This window comes from Pelophylax lessonae, assembly GCF_965119305.1.
Source record: "Pelophylax lessonae genome assembly, chromosome: 12".
Taxonomy (NCBI): domain Eukaryota; kingdom Metazoa; phylum Chordata; class Amphibia; order Anura; family Ranidae; genus Pelophylax; species Pelophylax lessonae.
Window position 1 is genome coordinate 35,164,035 of NC_138779.1, and position 16,870 is coordinate 35,180,904.

The following is a 16,870-nucleotide window of genomic DNA, read 5'->3' on the forward strand; positions in this document are numbered from 1 at the left end:
TAGGGGGTCTGTACAGTGGGGTTTGTGCTAGGGGCCTGTACTGTGGGGTTTGTGCTAGGGGCCTGTACTGTGGGGTTTGTGCTAGGGGGCCTGCACTGTTGGATTAGTGCTAGGGGGTCTGTACTGTGGGATTAGGGCTAGGGGGTCTGTACTGTGGGGTTTGTGCTAGGGGGCCTGTACTGTGGGGTTTGTGCTAGAGGGCCTGTACTGTGGGGTTTGTGCTAGGGGGTCTGTACTGTGGGGTTTGTGCCACTCTCAGTCAGTGTATCCCATAATAGGGTGTCTCTCACAGTATGTCCCATAATAGGGCCCCTGCTCCCTATTATGGGATATACTAGTACTGATGGACCCCTTAATATGTGATATATTGGAAGAATTTGTTCACGCAAGCAAAATACAGGGGACAAAATGGGTGGAGTCTATAAGGGGTGGGGCTTCTTAGAAATGGGAGGGGTCAAACGCGCCACCACCATCTTAAAACTTCACCAGCCGCCACTGACAGTGAGGCCTGTTTCTTTTTTTTTTTCTTTGTTCCCATAGAAATATGAAGATTTTATCCCACTTTACACTGGGAGAATTAGACTGTTGTAGACCATTGCTAGATAGTGAGATGGGTGGGGTTTGTTATTGGTAAGTGCCTGTATTCCATTGTTCTATTGTTCTGTCTGCCTTAAGGTAAACGTATTATGGGATGTATATGTGTATGTGGATTGGCTGCTAATAGGGAGGGGGGATTGTCCCACAGTTTATATCTCTTTGTGCATGTGTTTGAATAAACAGTTTGAGTTCTACTTCACCCTCAATCTACAGTCCTGTCTTTCTTTGGGGGAAGCTGCTACAAGGGATTGCTATGTTCTTCATACTCCCTTGGATAATCACTAAACTCTTGTAAGAGCTTGTTCCTGATTCACTCTCTGGGGAAAGAGAGGTTCACCCACGGGAACCTGGAGCCTTGTCGTAGGTCCAGGGTGGGTAGGGGACGGAGAGACCCAACCAAGCTGCGGTTCGTAGGGTCTGAGGTGGTTTTGGTGTCTTGGGGAGTGCTTGGAGCCCTCGGGAAGCATTAGGAGCATCCGTCAACGGAGGTACCCAGTCAGGGTGCCGGTTGATCCATTACAACCCCCTACGCTCACATTTAACCCTTTTATCCCCCCTGGGTTAACCCCTTTCCTGCCAGTATCATTAGTACAGTAACAGTGCATATTTTTAGCACTGATTACTGTAGTAATGTCACTGGTACCCCCTAAAGTGGCAAAAATGTCAGTTAGGGGTCCGATCTGTCCGCCACAATGTCGCAGTCCCGCTAAAAATCGCAGATCGCCGCCATTACTAGTAAAAAAATAAAAAAATAAAAAATAAATAAAAATGACATAAATCTTTCCCCTAGTTTGCAGACGCAATAACTTTTACGCAAACCAATCAAAATACGCTTATTAGGATTTTTTTTTTACCAAAAATATGTAGCAGAATACAAATTGGCCTAGAAGGATGAAAAATTTTGATTTTTTTTAAAATTATCTTAAAGCGCAAAGTGAAAAATATATATATTTTTTTCAGAATTGTCACTTTTTTTTGTTTATAACGCAAAAAATAAAAATCGCAGAGGTGATCAAATACCACCAAAAGAAAGCTCTATTTGTGGGGAAAAAATGTATTTGGATACAGCATCGCAGGACTGCGCAATTGTCCATTAACCACTTGCCAACCGCTCACTGAGCTGGTACTGCGGCAAAGTGGCTCGTTATCGTCTAGCGGCGTAGACCTACGTCGCTGGACAACGCCCCTCTCGGTGGTGCGTGCGCGCCGCCGGAGGCTCGCTCCCGCTGTATTCAGACACAGCGGGAGTCGGGCCAGGGGAGTAGAGGCGGTGATCACCGCCGCTCTTCCCCAATCGTCTGGGATCGAGTGTGGAAATCCGCCCACTTGTGTAAATAAAGTGGGCGGATCTCCTATGTAACAGACAGTCACAGATTACAGGATTCAGCATAGCTGAACCTGCGATAAGTGTCTGTGTCACACAATCCCCTCCCCCGACACACGTCAGTAAGCATGAGGCAATCATTTAACCCCTTGATCACCAATAAAGTTAACCCCTTCCCTGCCAGTGTCATTATTACAGTAACAGTGCATATTTATAGCACTGATTACTGTAGTAATGTCACTGGTACCCCCAAAAGTGTCAAAAATGTTTGGAAAAAAAAAAAATGTCAGTTAAGGGTCCGATCTGTCTGCTGCAATGTCTCAGTCCCGCAAAAAAAATCGCAGATCGCCGTCATTACTAGTAAAAAAATTACCAATAAAAATGACAAATCTTTCCCGTAGTTAGTAAACGCGATAACCTTTTGCGCAAACCAATCAAAATACGCTTATTGTGATTTTTTTTTACCAAAAATATGTAGCAGAAAACAAATTGGCCTAAAATGTTAAAAAATTTTGATTTTTTAATTTTTTTTGGGAATGTTATATACTGTATCAGAATGTAAAAAATATTGTTTTTTTTTTTTTTTTCAAAAGTGTAGCTCTTCTTTTCAAAAATTAAAAATTGCACAGGTGATCAAATACCACCAAAACAAGCTCTATTTGTGGCTGAAAAAAGGACATAAATTTAATTTGGGTACAGGGTCGCACGACCGCACAATTGTCCGTTAAAGTAACGCAGTGCCGAATCGCAAAATATAGCCTGGTCAGGAATGGGTTAAAATCTTCCGGTCTTAAAGCGGTTAAAAATACGCTCATTGAGTAAATTTTTTTGTCAAAGACATGTAGCTAAATACATTTTGGCCTAAATATATGACAAAAATTGAATATATTGGATATTTTTTAACTGTCAAAGTAGAAAATGTCAGTTTTTTTGCAAAATTCTCGCTCTTTTTTTATTAATATCGCAAAAAATGAAAAGCGTAGAGGTGATCAAATACCACCAAAAGGAAGCTCTGTTTGTGGGAACAAAAGGACGTAAATTTTGTTTTTGGTACAGGGTTGCATAACCGCGCAATTGTCAGTTAAAGTCGCGCAGTGCCAAGTTGAAAAAAGTGGCCTGGACGTAAAGCAGGCAAATCCTCCGGTGGTAAAGTGGTTAAAGTAACGCAGTGCCGAATTGCAAAACATGGCCTTGTCATTAAGGGGGAAAATCTTCCGGTCCAGAAGTAGTTAATGAAAAAAAAAATGACGTCAGTTAAGTAGTGGATGTTAATGGAATATTAAAGCTTTATCACATCACTTTGTCAAACTACCGGCGACTTTGACAGTAAAGATGGTAACTGACACTCGTTGAGATATTTATTTTTTTTTTGGTTATCACTCATTCTTGGTGCAGCAGATATAATAAAACACTTTTATTTTAATCTCCATTTTGTTATAACGCTGCTTGTTAAGCACTTCTATTACCTGTTATTAGATCCATTTGTTCAATTGCTTACCGGAATGTCTCTATTAAATGTCTTTTGCAGAAAATGATTTTACTCCCTGCGCTCGCCATGCAAAATGGCTTCTTGTCTAATGTTCCCATCCTTCCATGAGATAAATGTACAATTACAATGATCTCTGCCTATCGCGCTGTGTAATTATGCCAATATCCTACATGGATTATAGACAAAGTCACCGTTTATTGGGTTATTGCCTGGCTGTGACGGGATGGATGGGATTTGTTATCACTTTCAGGCGGATGCAGAAGGTCATTTTGGCTGAAGAATTCTCTGGATTTTGCTTAGGGCAAAGGAACAGTCGAATGAGGAGCAGTGTTACTTTTGGAATGAAATTTCGATTTAGTTTTAGTCATAGTCTTTTGACTAAAATGCTATTTTAGTTTTAATCATATTCTAGTCTTTTGACTAAAATGCTATTTTAGTTTTAGTCATATTTTAGTCATTGGAATTGTTTTAGTCATATTTTAGTCGACTGAAATCTCCTTTACGTTTTAGTCAACTACATATCTAAATTAAAAAAAAAAAATCTCAATTTTATTTTTACTTTCATTTCTATCTTGTATCTTATTTTTATCTGGTATGCAAAAATCCAGCCATAAACTGTCTTTTCCCCCCTCCTCCTCCCCCCTCCCCCTGGGCCTTTTTCTTGGGGAGTCTAGGCCCAGTTGATTTCCCTCACTTTGATTCTGATACATATCGAATGGGTTTAGGTAAATTGTAATGCATTATTTAAACATTTCTCTAGACTTTCCAAACTAGTTATATACTCCTGGAGTAAAAATCTAATAACATGTTATTATTTATGGTATTAAGGTTTGAACATGCACTACAGACACAGATTTAGAGCCCATTCAGACTAGCGCGACTTGTCAGGCGACTTGTCAGCCTGACAAGTCGCGGTCGCTCGCGGACCATTGAGTAATACAGGACCCGTTCTAATAGGAGCGACACAAGTCGCTCCGACTTAGAAAAAGGGTCCTGTACTACTTTGGGGCGACCTGGGAGCGACTTGCATAGACTTCCATTATGTGAAGTCCCTGCAAGTCGCGCCGAAGTCGCGGTGCACATCGGTGCACGCGACTTCACAGGTCGCCCCCCGAAGTCGGATCGCCTCAGTGTGAACCGGCTCTTAGGCTCCATTCCCACCTGGGTGGTTTTGAGTGTTTTTCAGCTCCAAAAATGCTCAAAAAAAAACATTCCAAAATGCCCAACAAGTAAAACCCCATTCATTTAAATGGCCCCTGTTCACATCTGGGCGTTTTGCAAAATGCCTGTAGCTGAAAAAAGTACATGAGCTTCTTTTTGGGCTGATTACCAGCGTTTTTGATAGATGTCAATGAAAAACGCCTGAAAAAAACGCCTGAAAATCGTGGTAAAAATTGCGGTAAAAATTGCGGTAAAATCGCGGTAAAAAAACGCGGTAAAACACTACGCTCAAGTGTGAATGCAGCCTTAGCCATTCTGATATATAACGTCTTTATAAATAAAACCAAGTTTCAGAAAACAAACAAAAATATTGCTTTTTGACAAACAGAAGTGCAACTTTAAAATACGAAAAAAAAACCAAAAACTGTAAACTCTACTGGCTGTAATGTCATTGCACATAGTACCTGAATATATTACCAACATTATATAATAATAAAAAAATATAAGAAAAAGCCTTTTTCTTAATTATTTCTCTTTCAGCAGCTTATTGGATGCCCCAACTTATGCTTATGCAGTTGTGCAATACATGCTTAACCACTTTCAGACCGGAGGCTTTGGCTGCTCAATGACCACGCCCTATTTTGCAATATGGCACTGCGTGACTTTAACGGACAATTGCGAGGTCGTGCGATGCTGTACCCAAACGAAATTGACGTTACAAATAGAACTTTCTTTTGGTGGTATTTGATCACCTGTGCATTTTTTATTTTTTGCGCTATAAACAAAAAAAAGCGGCAATTTTGGGAAAAAAAAAAAAAACAATATTTTTCACATTCTTTTATATGAAATTCTCAAAAGAAAAATGTAAAAATCAAACTGTTTTAAAATTTTCGGCCAATTTGTTTTCTGCTACATATTTTTGGTAAAAAAAAATTGCATTAAGCGTATTTTGATTGATTTTCACAAAAGTTATTGCGTTTACTAACTACGGGAAAGATTTATGTAATTTTTATGTAATTTTTATGTAACATTACTAGTAATGGCTGCGATTTTTAGTGGAACTGCGACATTGAGGCGGACAGATCGGACCCCCAACTGACATTTTTTACACTTTTGGGGGTACCAGTGACATTACTACAGTAATCAGTGCTAGAAATATGCACTGTTACTGTAAAAATGACACTGGCAGGGAAGGGGTTAACCCTGTTGGCGATGAAGGGGTTAAATATGACCTTAGAGGCGTTATTCTAACTGTGGGGGGGGGGGGGCGTGTGGCTTGTGAGGTCATCACAGAGACATGCGAACCTATATAGCAGGATCACATGACATCTGTGATCACTTCAGGGAGAAGTACGAACGGCTGTGTTTACATCAGCCGTCCGCCCTTCTCTGTCAGCGGCGGAAGATCGTGGGTGGCCGGCGGCCATTGGAGCCGTCTGATACCCGTACTGGCTCCCCCGCTGACGAGTGGGGGTGGGAGCGCGCCTCCAGCGGCGCGTGATCGCCCCCTAGCTCCTCCTCCTAGGCGAGTGCCGTTGCCTGTACGAGCCAGACTGACGCAATCATTACAGGCTCTGGATGGAATTGTGTTGCTGATTTAGAAATGGCCAGCAGAGCAGTGTAAATTTTGATGTCAATTTTCGATTTAGTTTTAGTCATAGTCTTTTGACTAAAATGTCATTTTAGTTTTAGTTGTATTTTAGTCATCTGAATTGTTTTAGTTTTAGTCGTATTTTAGTCGACTAAGCTCCGGTTCACATATATGCGATGTTGGAAACCTGAGAATCCACTGGGGGTTCCAGCATCGCATTCAAATCGCAGGCAGTTCACACTGCCATATTCGAATCGCTGGGGGTGTCAATACAAAGTTAGCGACACCTCCAGATCAGTTCGCATATCGCAGGGTGAACTGTCAGTTCAGACATGAATCGGATCGCATGGGCAAGAGAGCCGACCACCGATACTGAATAGTTGACTATAGCTGGTGTGCGGTCATCTGATTTTCTTGTATAGCCACTTCCGGACCATGTAACATGTTTCGCTCATTAGGGGTTGAAAAAAATGGGAATTTCGCGCTTATGGATAAGATAAATAATAGCTGCAGCCTACCTCAAAATATAGTCTAGAGTCTATATTCAAATATGTGTAGGGATGGTGAGGTGGGTGGTGCGGCCAAAATAGTGTCGCAGTCTATAGTGGTGGTAAGTTAAATGCGGTATGTCATTGAAAATACATAGTAAATGGTAATAAATACAATCAACAAATGGCTAAAAATATTGATGATAGTACTATAATACAATAATAAATACAGTAATAAATAATATAAGTGCAGTAAAGTGACAGTGACCATATTAAAATAATTAATATATATAAATGTATGAAATATATAAATTGAGTGAAAAATGAATAAAATTAATTTTAAAGTGCTAGGTGAGCAACAAGTGAAAATGTGTATATAGTAAACAAACTTGTAAACAGGAATAATAAAGAAGGACAAGGTGAGCAAACTAGCTATTGCTAGGTGAAGCCAATTGTCCAATTGGCAAGGGAATGCTAGATAGAGTAAATAATATAAAGTGATCTGAGAACAAATCTCAGGTGTTGTAAAGAAAGGAAGAGTAGTTGGAATCGGCACTACCTATTAGATATATATTAAAACAGTGGTGTGTCCAGACCATAGGGTATCACTTAAAAATATGTGCGAAGTAAAGTGCCAGTGCAAAGGTGTATATAATCAAAGAAAAAACGGGCGGGTAAAAATATATATGGCTGGATAGTTTAAAAAAAAACACAAAGTGCTGGTGAAAGTATTTAATGTGAAGTGACAGAATATAATAATAAATATATAACCAATAATTGATGATTAAAATTGTTGGATAAAAATAGCTCAAAAGCAACTGTGCTTAGAAAATAGGTGAAAGCGGTTGTGGTGAACTTCAAGTGCTTGTGTTCCAACTTTCCACTAGAGGTCGCACTCACCCTTCAGCAAAGGTACCAATAGTGGCTGTGAGGATATCCACGGGGGGTGATGGAAAACTCCCAGATCTGGCTCCTGAAAAACCTTACGGATAGGCGGATCCCATCTGGGTGTTTAAGCATAAAAACCCCATAGTGCAGTATATAATGTTTAAACTTCAAATGAGATTATAGTGACTCACGGTGAAGCAGTAGCTGATCGACTCTGAGTGTAAATCGCAGCGCTGGGGAGCTTCCGCGTTCCAACCACGGCAGACTGCAGACCGGAAGTGACGTTGACGCAAGGTACTGCCCCACGCATTTCGTCATTGGACGTCTACTGAACGTTCCAGTAGACGTCCAATGACGAAACGCGCAGGGTGGTACCTTGCGTCAGCGTCACTTCCGGTCTGCAGGTGCTCAGACCATACACCGCACACTGCATCAAATTGGTCTGCATGGCTGTCATCCCAGACAAAAGCATCTTCTAAAGATGATGCACAAGAAAGCCAGCAAACAGTTTGCTGAAGACAAGCAAGCTAAGGACATAGATTACTGGAATCATGCCCTATGGTCTGATGAGACCAAGATAAACTTATTTGGTTCAGATGGTGTCAAGCGTGTGTGGCAGCAACCAGATGAGGAGTACAAAGACAAGTGTGTCTTGTCTACAGTCAAGCATGGTGGTGGGAGTGTCATGGTCTGGGGCTGCATGAGTGCTGCCGGCACTGGAGAGCTACAGTTCATTAAGGGGACTATGAATGCCAACATGTAATATGACATACTGAAGCAGAGTGTGATTCCCTCCCTTCGGAGACTGGGCCGCAGGGCAGTATTCCCACATGATAACGACTCCAAACACACCTCCAAGACAACCACTGCCTTGCTAAAGAAGCTGAGGGTAAAGGTGATGGACTGGCCAAGCATGTCTCTAGACCTAAACCTTGTTGAGCATCTGTGGAGCATTCTCAAACGGAAGGCGGAGGAGAGCAAGGTCTCTAACATCCACCAGCTCCTTGATGTCATCAGTGGAAGAGGACTCCAGTGGTAGCCTGTGAAGCTCTGGTGAACTCCATGCCCAAGAGGGTTAAGACAATGCTGGAAAATAATGGTGGCCACACAAAATATTGACACTTTGGGTCCAATTTGGACATTTTCACTTAGGGGTGTACTCACTTTTGTTGCCAGTGGTTTAGACATTAATGGCTGTATGTTGAGTTATTTTGAGGGGACAGTAAATTTACACTGTTATACAAGCTGTACACTCACTACTTTACATTGTAGCAAAGTGTCATTTCTTCAGTGTTGTCACATGAAAAGATAGAATAAAATATTTACAAAAATGTGAGGGGTGTACTCACTTTTGTGAGATACTGTACAAGCCCTTTGCATACTGTATGCCTGTTTGGATCTCACTTAAAAAGCTTGGCGCTGCAAAACCATGGTGCTACCAATTAGTCTGCCTTTTAATTTTCCTATCTGACACAATAAAAGTATGGAAAAAAAGTTGGAGCTCAAAGGATGGAGTTATGCCATTGGTTTCATGAATGCCAAAGAGATGACATTGCATCAGCTCGCAGTTCAGCAAGAAAAACAAGGGGTGGTGTAGAAATTCCAATTAATGACAAGTTTTCAGAACAGCTCTGTGTCTCTGTAATTACTGGCTGCGTTGTAGAACTCTTGATTAAATTCTTGGATTTTTTTCATGTTCAGCAAACAGCAGCTGTAACCCTGGAGAACTATCAATTGTTTCATCAAACCAGCATGCTTAAAAAGCTTTATTGTTAGCAAAGGAGCTTTCTGAGTAACTGAATGTGATGTCAGACCTGATGGAAAATGGTAAGGGCTGACTGGTACTCTTGAACCTAGACGGAGGGAATTTCTTTCCTGCAACCATGAGGGACAGTGTTGACAGAGTAATCCCTCCTACCTAGCCATTGTGTTCTCCAGGCAGGTGGGCGGGTAAGCTGTCCCAGCTGAGAGAACAGAGATTAGATAATCACATGTAAAATCCGGCAGGGCTGGTTGTACCCAAGTTGATCGATCAATCAACCTGGGTACATTCAGCCTGCCCATACATGGTTTAAATCTCGCCTGGTTCATGGCTGGCTTAACAGCCAGGCCTGGGAGAGAAGGTTATAATTGGCAACTGAAAGCAGCCAGGGGTTCTTGGGTGGTTGGGGGACTGGTGTTGAGGTGCATAAAGAAGGGAGAAATGTAAATTTTAAAGGGGCATGTGGAGACATTGAAGAAGAAGAAACTTTATGTAGGGCACTTCTGGAGGGGTGTAAGAAGGAGGCTCATGTGGGGTGCTCTGAAGGTGTAGAAGAAGGTGGCTCATGTGGGGTGCTCTGAAGGTGTGGAAGAAGGAGGCTCATGTGGGGTGCTCTGAAGGTGAAGAAGGAGGCTCATGTGGGGTGCTCTGAAGGTGTAGAAGAAGGTGGCTCATGAGGGGTGCTCTGAAGGTGTAGAAGAAGGTGGCTCCTGTGGGGTGCTCTGAAGGTGTAGAAGAAGGTGGCTCATGTGGGGTGCTCTGAAGGTGTGGAAGAAGGAGGCTCATGTGCGGTGCTTTGAAGGTGTAGAAGAAAAAGGCTCATATGGGGTGCTCTGAAGGTGTAGAAGAAGGAGGCTCATGTGGGGTGCTTCGAAGATGTAGAAGAAGGAGGCTCGTGTGGGATGCTCTGAAGGTGAAGAAGGAGGCTCATGTGGGGTGCTCTGAAGGTGTAGAAAAAAAAGGCTCATATGGGGTGCTCTGAAGGTGTAGAAGAAGGAGGCTCATGTGGGGTGCTTCGAAGATGTAGAAGAAGGAGGCTTGTGTGGGGTGCTCTGAAGGTGTAGAAGAAAAAGGCTCATATTGGGTGCTCTGAAGGTGTAGAAGAAGGAGGTTCATGTGGGGTGCTCTGAAGGTGTAGAAGAAGGTGGCTCATGTGGGGTGCTCTGAAGGTGAAGAAAGAGGCTCATGTGGGGTGCTCTGAAGGTGTAAAAGAAAAAGGCTCATATGGGGTGCTCTGAAGGTGTAGAAGAAGAAGGCTCATGTGGGGTGCTCTGAAGGTGAAGAAGGAGGCTCATGTGGGGTGCTCTGAAGGTGTAGAAGAAAAAGGCTGATATGGGGTGCTCTGAAGGTGTAGAAGAAGGAGGCTCATGTGGGGTGCTTCGAAGATGTAGAAGAAGGAGGCTCATGTGGGGTGCTCTGAAGGTGTAGAAGAAAGAGGCTCATATGGGGTGCTCTGAAGGTGTAGAAGAAGGAGGCTGATGTGGGGTGCTTCGAAGATGTAGAAGAAGGAGGCTCATGTGGGGTGCTTCGAAGATGTAGAAGAAGGAGGCTCATGTGGGGTGCTTCGAAGATGTAGAAGAAGGAGGCTCATGTGGGGTGCTCTGAAGGTGTAGAGGAAAGAGGCCTATGTTGGGTGCTGCTGGAGGATTGTCAGGAGAAATGTTATGTGGAGTCAATTTGGGGCATGGAGACTCATGTTGTGTGCTCCTGGAGTCAAGAAAAAAGAAGGCTTATGTGGGATGCCCCTGCAGGCTTGAAAGCAAGAGCATTATGTTGGGATCTACTGGAAGCATGGAAAAAAAGAGACTCATTTTGTTGCTTCTAGACCATTGAATGAAGGAGGTGTGGTGTGCTAATAGAGGTATAGATGAAGGCTTATGTGAGGATCTCCTATAAGAGAGACTCATATACTGTATCCCTGTCTATAAAGGCTTTTTTTTTTTTTTTTTTGGCAGACCGCTTATATGAGAATTGTCCCCTGAAAAACACCCATCTAACAGTCGGGGTCCTGGGCAGCAATTTTAGTAGGGGCCAGCTTGTTAGGATAACAAGTTTAAGGGATAGATTCCTGCTTCTAGACACAGTTTTATTAAATATTTCTCATTATTCCGGTTATGAATATTTTATTGCTGATTGTATAGCTGTAGAAGAGGCCCAGTTGCTGAAGCTGAGACATAGAATATGTACTCAGTTAGCACTCCAAGTAAAAGACTAAAATAAGGTCCCTGAAATCTCTTTGTGGTTACAGCTGAGCAACCAGAGTGAAATCTGAGCACTTTACCATACAATCAGAGGAGAAAATATTGCACAGAAATCAAGTCCCATTATTGCAGATCTTTGTTACCCAACAAAACTGGTATTAGAGTGCCATCTGGTGTATGGAAGGAGTAGTGCAATCCTTAGGATTCCAGTTGCTGTACCAATGTATGACTTCTAAACATGCAATCCAGCTTTATGAGGCAAACGTCATCCAAGTCTGTTTCCCAACAAAATACATTTGTGCTCTGTGATGTAAAACCGAAAGTTTCAAAGCTTTGTATTCATAGGAGCAAATGGGGCCAACATGCAAAAATAAATATCTTAGTATCTCGTTTTGTACTGCAAAAACAGAGTAGAGTTCACTTGCTAACTAAGGGCTCATTCACGTGTAAGGGTGGAGGGTGGTAAACCCCAGTGGCCGAGTCACTCTTTTACTGCCCCTCCGACTGTCAACTCCTTTAGCTGTGGCTGGGGGTGTACACATTCTGCAGCCATAATGCCCTGCAGCAAAAATGATACCCCTGTCACTTTCAGCAGGCACAGAGCCTGTCAAACATGACCCATTCAAAGGAACTGGGCTTCTGTACAAGCAACCCGCAACTGCATGCAATGCATGCAGGTGTGGCGCACTAGTGTGGTATTGAAAGGGTTAAAGCAGGGGATGAGGAGTCAAGATCACCTGGGCGATCTGAATGTGGATCACCCTTCAGAGACCAACACTAGTGTGAACGAGCCCTAAATCATTTTCTCAAGTGGTACCGTCCTAAAGCCTTGTATACACGATGAGATTATCGGACGAATGATCACCCTTTTTTTTTTTTGCATGCTGGTCTCCATATTGAAAATTAAGAGGTTACTCAACTTACGAAAATTCTCATACAACAGAATACAACTTCAAAATCTTAATATACCAAATGTATACGTTAAAATTCCCGAATCATTAAAAATAGGATTGTGCAATTCATAGAATTTACAATAAAATACATTGAAAACATTGCCATTGATTATTTTTTGCTTGTACTAATAAAGATTCAACAATAAAATGTATAACAAAGCATATAATTGGATGCATTTTGCGGTCAAATTGCTCCTTCCTCAGGATATAAAGCTCTGTAGAGTTATCTGCAATACATTTATATAATAAAACATACTGTAAATAAACAACTATTGACACAAAAGATTGTATATACAGTGCTGTGAAAAAGTATTTGCCCCGTCCTGATTTTTTTTAGCTTTTTGTATGTTTGTCACACTTAAATGTTTCAGCATATCAATCAAATTTTAATATTGATGTAGCACCCTACAAGGTAGGTGCTAAGTAAAGTATAGTGGGCCTTGGCCGCCTAACAGCAGGGCCATGATTTTCAGCTGGGCTGTCATGTCTCCCAGGTGTAGCTGTTGAGACTGGGGAGTCTCCCCACTGTACTCCATGAGAGGATTCTCATTGGGTAGTGGAGGAAACCCAATCAGTGGCACATTCAGGCCTGTTTCTACCCCAGAAAGGCAGATTCTGCCGCACAGGATTCTGGGAGTGGGTATAAGTTTGAGGGGAGCGCATGACGCAGCGTCTTTGGCGGGAAGCAGAGTTCCAGGACGGAGATTACTGCTGTCTCTTCTCCTGTCAGCAGGATCGGGTGTCCCGGGCGGCTTGCCTGAGGGGACAGAGAGCTGAGCTGAGCTGCAGATAGGATCCGGTGTGCCGAGGACCAGCGGAGTTGAGGGGGTCCAGTTTCGGGAAAGCATTTCCAGTTTATGAGTACTGAAAACTGCCCCTGGGGGGTCTGCCTAGCAGAGGGGACCACTCCAGTGAAGGTCCAAGGGATCCAGGAGCCAGCTAGCGGTAAAGGGGGTGCCAGAGTTGACCCTGAAGTTCAGATGGGGTTCCTAGTTAGAGGACCCTGAAGTGCAGAGGGGGTGCCTAATGAGAGAGAGGCCCTGAAGTGTTAAAGTGTACAGCGTGCATTGTGCAGTGCAGTGGCGGCTGGTGCTCACAATTGTTGGGGGGGGGGTGCAAACAGAAAAATGTAATAGGTATTGCCTTGCGGCAAAAAATGCTGTAAAAAATTGTGTGACTTTGAGGTCGCAAAAGTGTGAAAGGGGCCTTCAGTAATTAAGGTATAGTGTGCCCCCTTTCAATGCAGAAAGACCAGCGTGCCCCCTTTCAATGCACAGTGACCAGCGTGCCCCCTATTAATGCACAGTGACCAGCGTGCCCCCTTTCAATGCACAGTGACCAGTGTGCCCCCTATTAATGCACAGTGACCAGCGTGCCCCCTTTCAATGCACAGTGACCAGCGTGCCCCCTTTATATGCACAGTGACCAGCATGCCCCCTTTCAATGCACAGTGACCAGCGTGCCCCCTTTCAATGCAGTGACCAGTGTACATGCCCCCTTCAATGCAGTGACCAGCGTACATGCCCCCTTCAATGCAGTGACTAGCGTACATGCCCCCTTCAATTCAGAGATCAGCGTGCATGCCCCCATTCAATGCAGTGACCAGCATACCATTTCCCCAATGCAGAGATCAGCGTACATGCCCCCAATGCAGTGACCAGCATACATAACCCCAATGCAGAGATCAGCGTGCGTGCCCCCTTCAATGTAGTGACCAGCATACATGCCCCCAATGTAGTGACCAGCATACATGCCCCCAATGTAGTGACCAGCATACATGCCCCCAATGCAGAGATCATTCGCTATTGTCACACAATGGGTGGGCTCGGGACGCACTGCTCTGCGCCCCGGGTCCACCCTTTGCATCGCCCTATTAGAGCCTCTGGCTTTAATCAGGTGATGCAAAAAAAAAATCCCCATTGAACTGCATGCGTCCGGCGCCCCTGCATGCAGATTAAGGGGCCGGACGCATGTATGGGGGGGGCGGCGCCCCTGCGCCCTAAGTACACCGGCCGCCACTGGTGCAGTGTACAGTGTTGAGAGTTGCAGCAGCACAAGCAGTTGCAAGGAGCTACCTCAGTCAGTGAAGGGCTGGAGGGAGCTGTTCACAGGACTTTTTGAGCTAAACAGAGTGTCAAAAATCAAGTTCTAGCACAGTTCAGCAAGTCAGTGTTTTTCAAGCGCCAGCAAGCGTTGGTCGGCATTCAGCTGGCGTCAAGACATCGCTGAACGGCATTTTTTCTGCAAAGTGTCCCATTTGTACCTAGTTGAGCCAGAGGAGTATCCCACTCATTCCCTTCTCCCATCCCCATTATCAAATAAACAAAACAAACCAAAGATGCCGGAATAGTCATTGTCTCCAATCTCACATTTGGGTATTCAGCTTAAATGGGCTGAAGGTCAGACCCACATCAGGCCCAATGCCTGGAAAACCTGCTACATTAAATATCTTTGATATTTAATATCAAAGATAATCCGAGTAAATACAAAATGCAGTTTTTAACCACTTGCCAACCGCTTAACGCATATTTACTGCGGCAGTGTGGCTCTCCCAGGCAAACCGACGTAGGGCTACGCCGGTCGCTTGGTGGCAGCTAGGGGGCGTACTCCCGCCCCCGTTTGTCAGCGGGGAAGCAGATGCAGCGGGCAGGCGGCTCCGATTGCCGCCTGACACCCATGATCGTTCCCCGCTGAGAGAGAAGAATGGTTAGCTGTTGTAAACACAGCCGACCGTTCTTCTCCCTGGAATGATCACAGAGCCCCTGTGATCCTTCTATATAGGATCACATGTCTCTATGGTCATTGCACAAGCCATAACCCCCCAAAAGTTAGAAACACGCCCCTAGGTACACATTTAACCCCTTGATCACCTACACTGTTAACCCCTTCCCTGACAGCACTGATTACTGTAGTAATGTCACTGGTCCCCCCAAAAGTGTCAAAAATGTAAGTCAGGGGTCCGATCTGTCCGCCGCAATGTCACAGTCCCGCAAAAAATTGCAAATCGCCGCCATTACTATTAAAAAAAACAATAAAAATGACATAAATCTTTCCCGTAGTTAGTAGACGCAATAACTTTTGCGCAAACCAATCAAAATACGCTTATGATTTACCAAAATATGTAGCAGAAAACAGCCGAAATCAGCCGAACCCGGAAGACTCACAGCCGGCTTCTCTGTCTTCCGGCTCCATCTAACCGGCTCCAGTCACTATCCTATCCCCGGAAGCTGGACCATATTCCCATCTCTGCGGACCACCGGCATCAGACTGAGCCTATTATCCTTTTATCTCATGTGAGTCTGTATATTATTGTGTGCTTCCTGGATTAAAACATACTGCACTTAGACTCCATTCACACCAGCGCGACTTGTCAGGCGACTTGTCAGCCTAACAAGTCGCGCTCCCTCGCGGTCCATTGACTGCTATAGGACTCGTTCTAATAGGAGCGACACAAGTCGCTCCTGACTTAGAAAAAGGGTCCTGTACTACTTCGGGGCGACCTCAGAGCGACTTGCATAGACTTCCATTATGTGAAGTCCTTGCAAGTCGCTCCGAAGTCGTGGTGCATGGGAATGCACAAGTCGCCCCCGAAGTAGTACAGAGTCGTGCCGCCCCAGTGTGAACCGACTCTTAGAGGTGCTCCGTTTATTTGTTTATATGCTTTTTTCACAGAGTCGACTTCCCTGTGCTGTGGAGCTAGCCCTTTTTTGCAGACTTACACTCCAGTCCTACTGGCATCCCCCCCCCCCCCCTTTTTGGTTTGCCACTTATTATTATGGACTTGAATACCCCTTATGAATTGTCATGCATGTGATTTTATTATCATTACTATCTGCATGTAAATTTATTGTTTGATCTTTTGCTTATATACTGGTTATAACCGACCCTACTGTAGCAGCCCAGAGCGCTAGCTCCTTGTTCTTTTTTTTTTCTTTTTCACCAGATTCGGAGTGTGCCAGTTTTTGTAAATCTCCCACCATGGTATTACATAGCTCTCAACCAGTGGCGGCTGGTGCATTGGGGGCGCAGGGGGGCCGACCCCCTATCTATGCGTCCGGCCCGCTAATCTACATGCAGGGTCCTGGACGCATGGATTCCAATGGGGTTTTTTTTTTTTTAAGCACGTGATTAGAGCAAGAGGCTCTAATAGGCTTCAAAAATGGGTGGGCTCGGGGCGCAGAGCACAGGTAGATTTGTTTTCGCCATCTGTGTCCCATTGTGGAGATTTCCTTTCACTTCCTGTCCCATAGTCAAACAGGAAGTGAGAGGAAATCCCTGAAAATTAGGAGAATTTCTTTGGGACCCCCAGATCACCAGAACTAGTCCCAATTGGAAGATTTTCCATTCTATCACTTTTCTGGGGGCAACCCAAAATGTGAGGTTTTCTTTTACTTTCACATTCAATGATAATGGTAT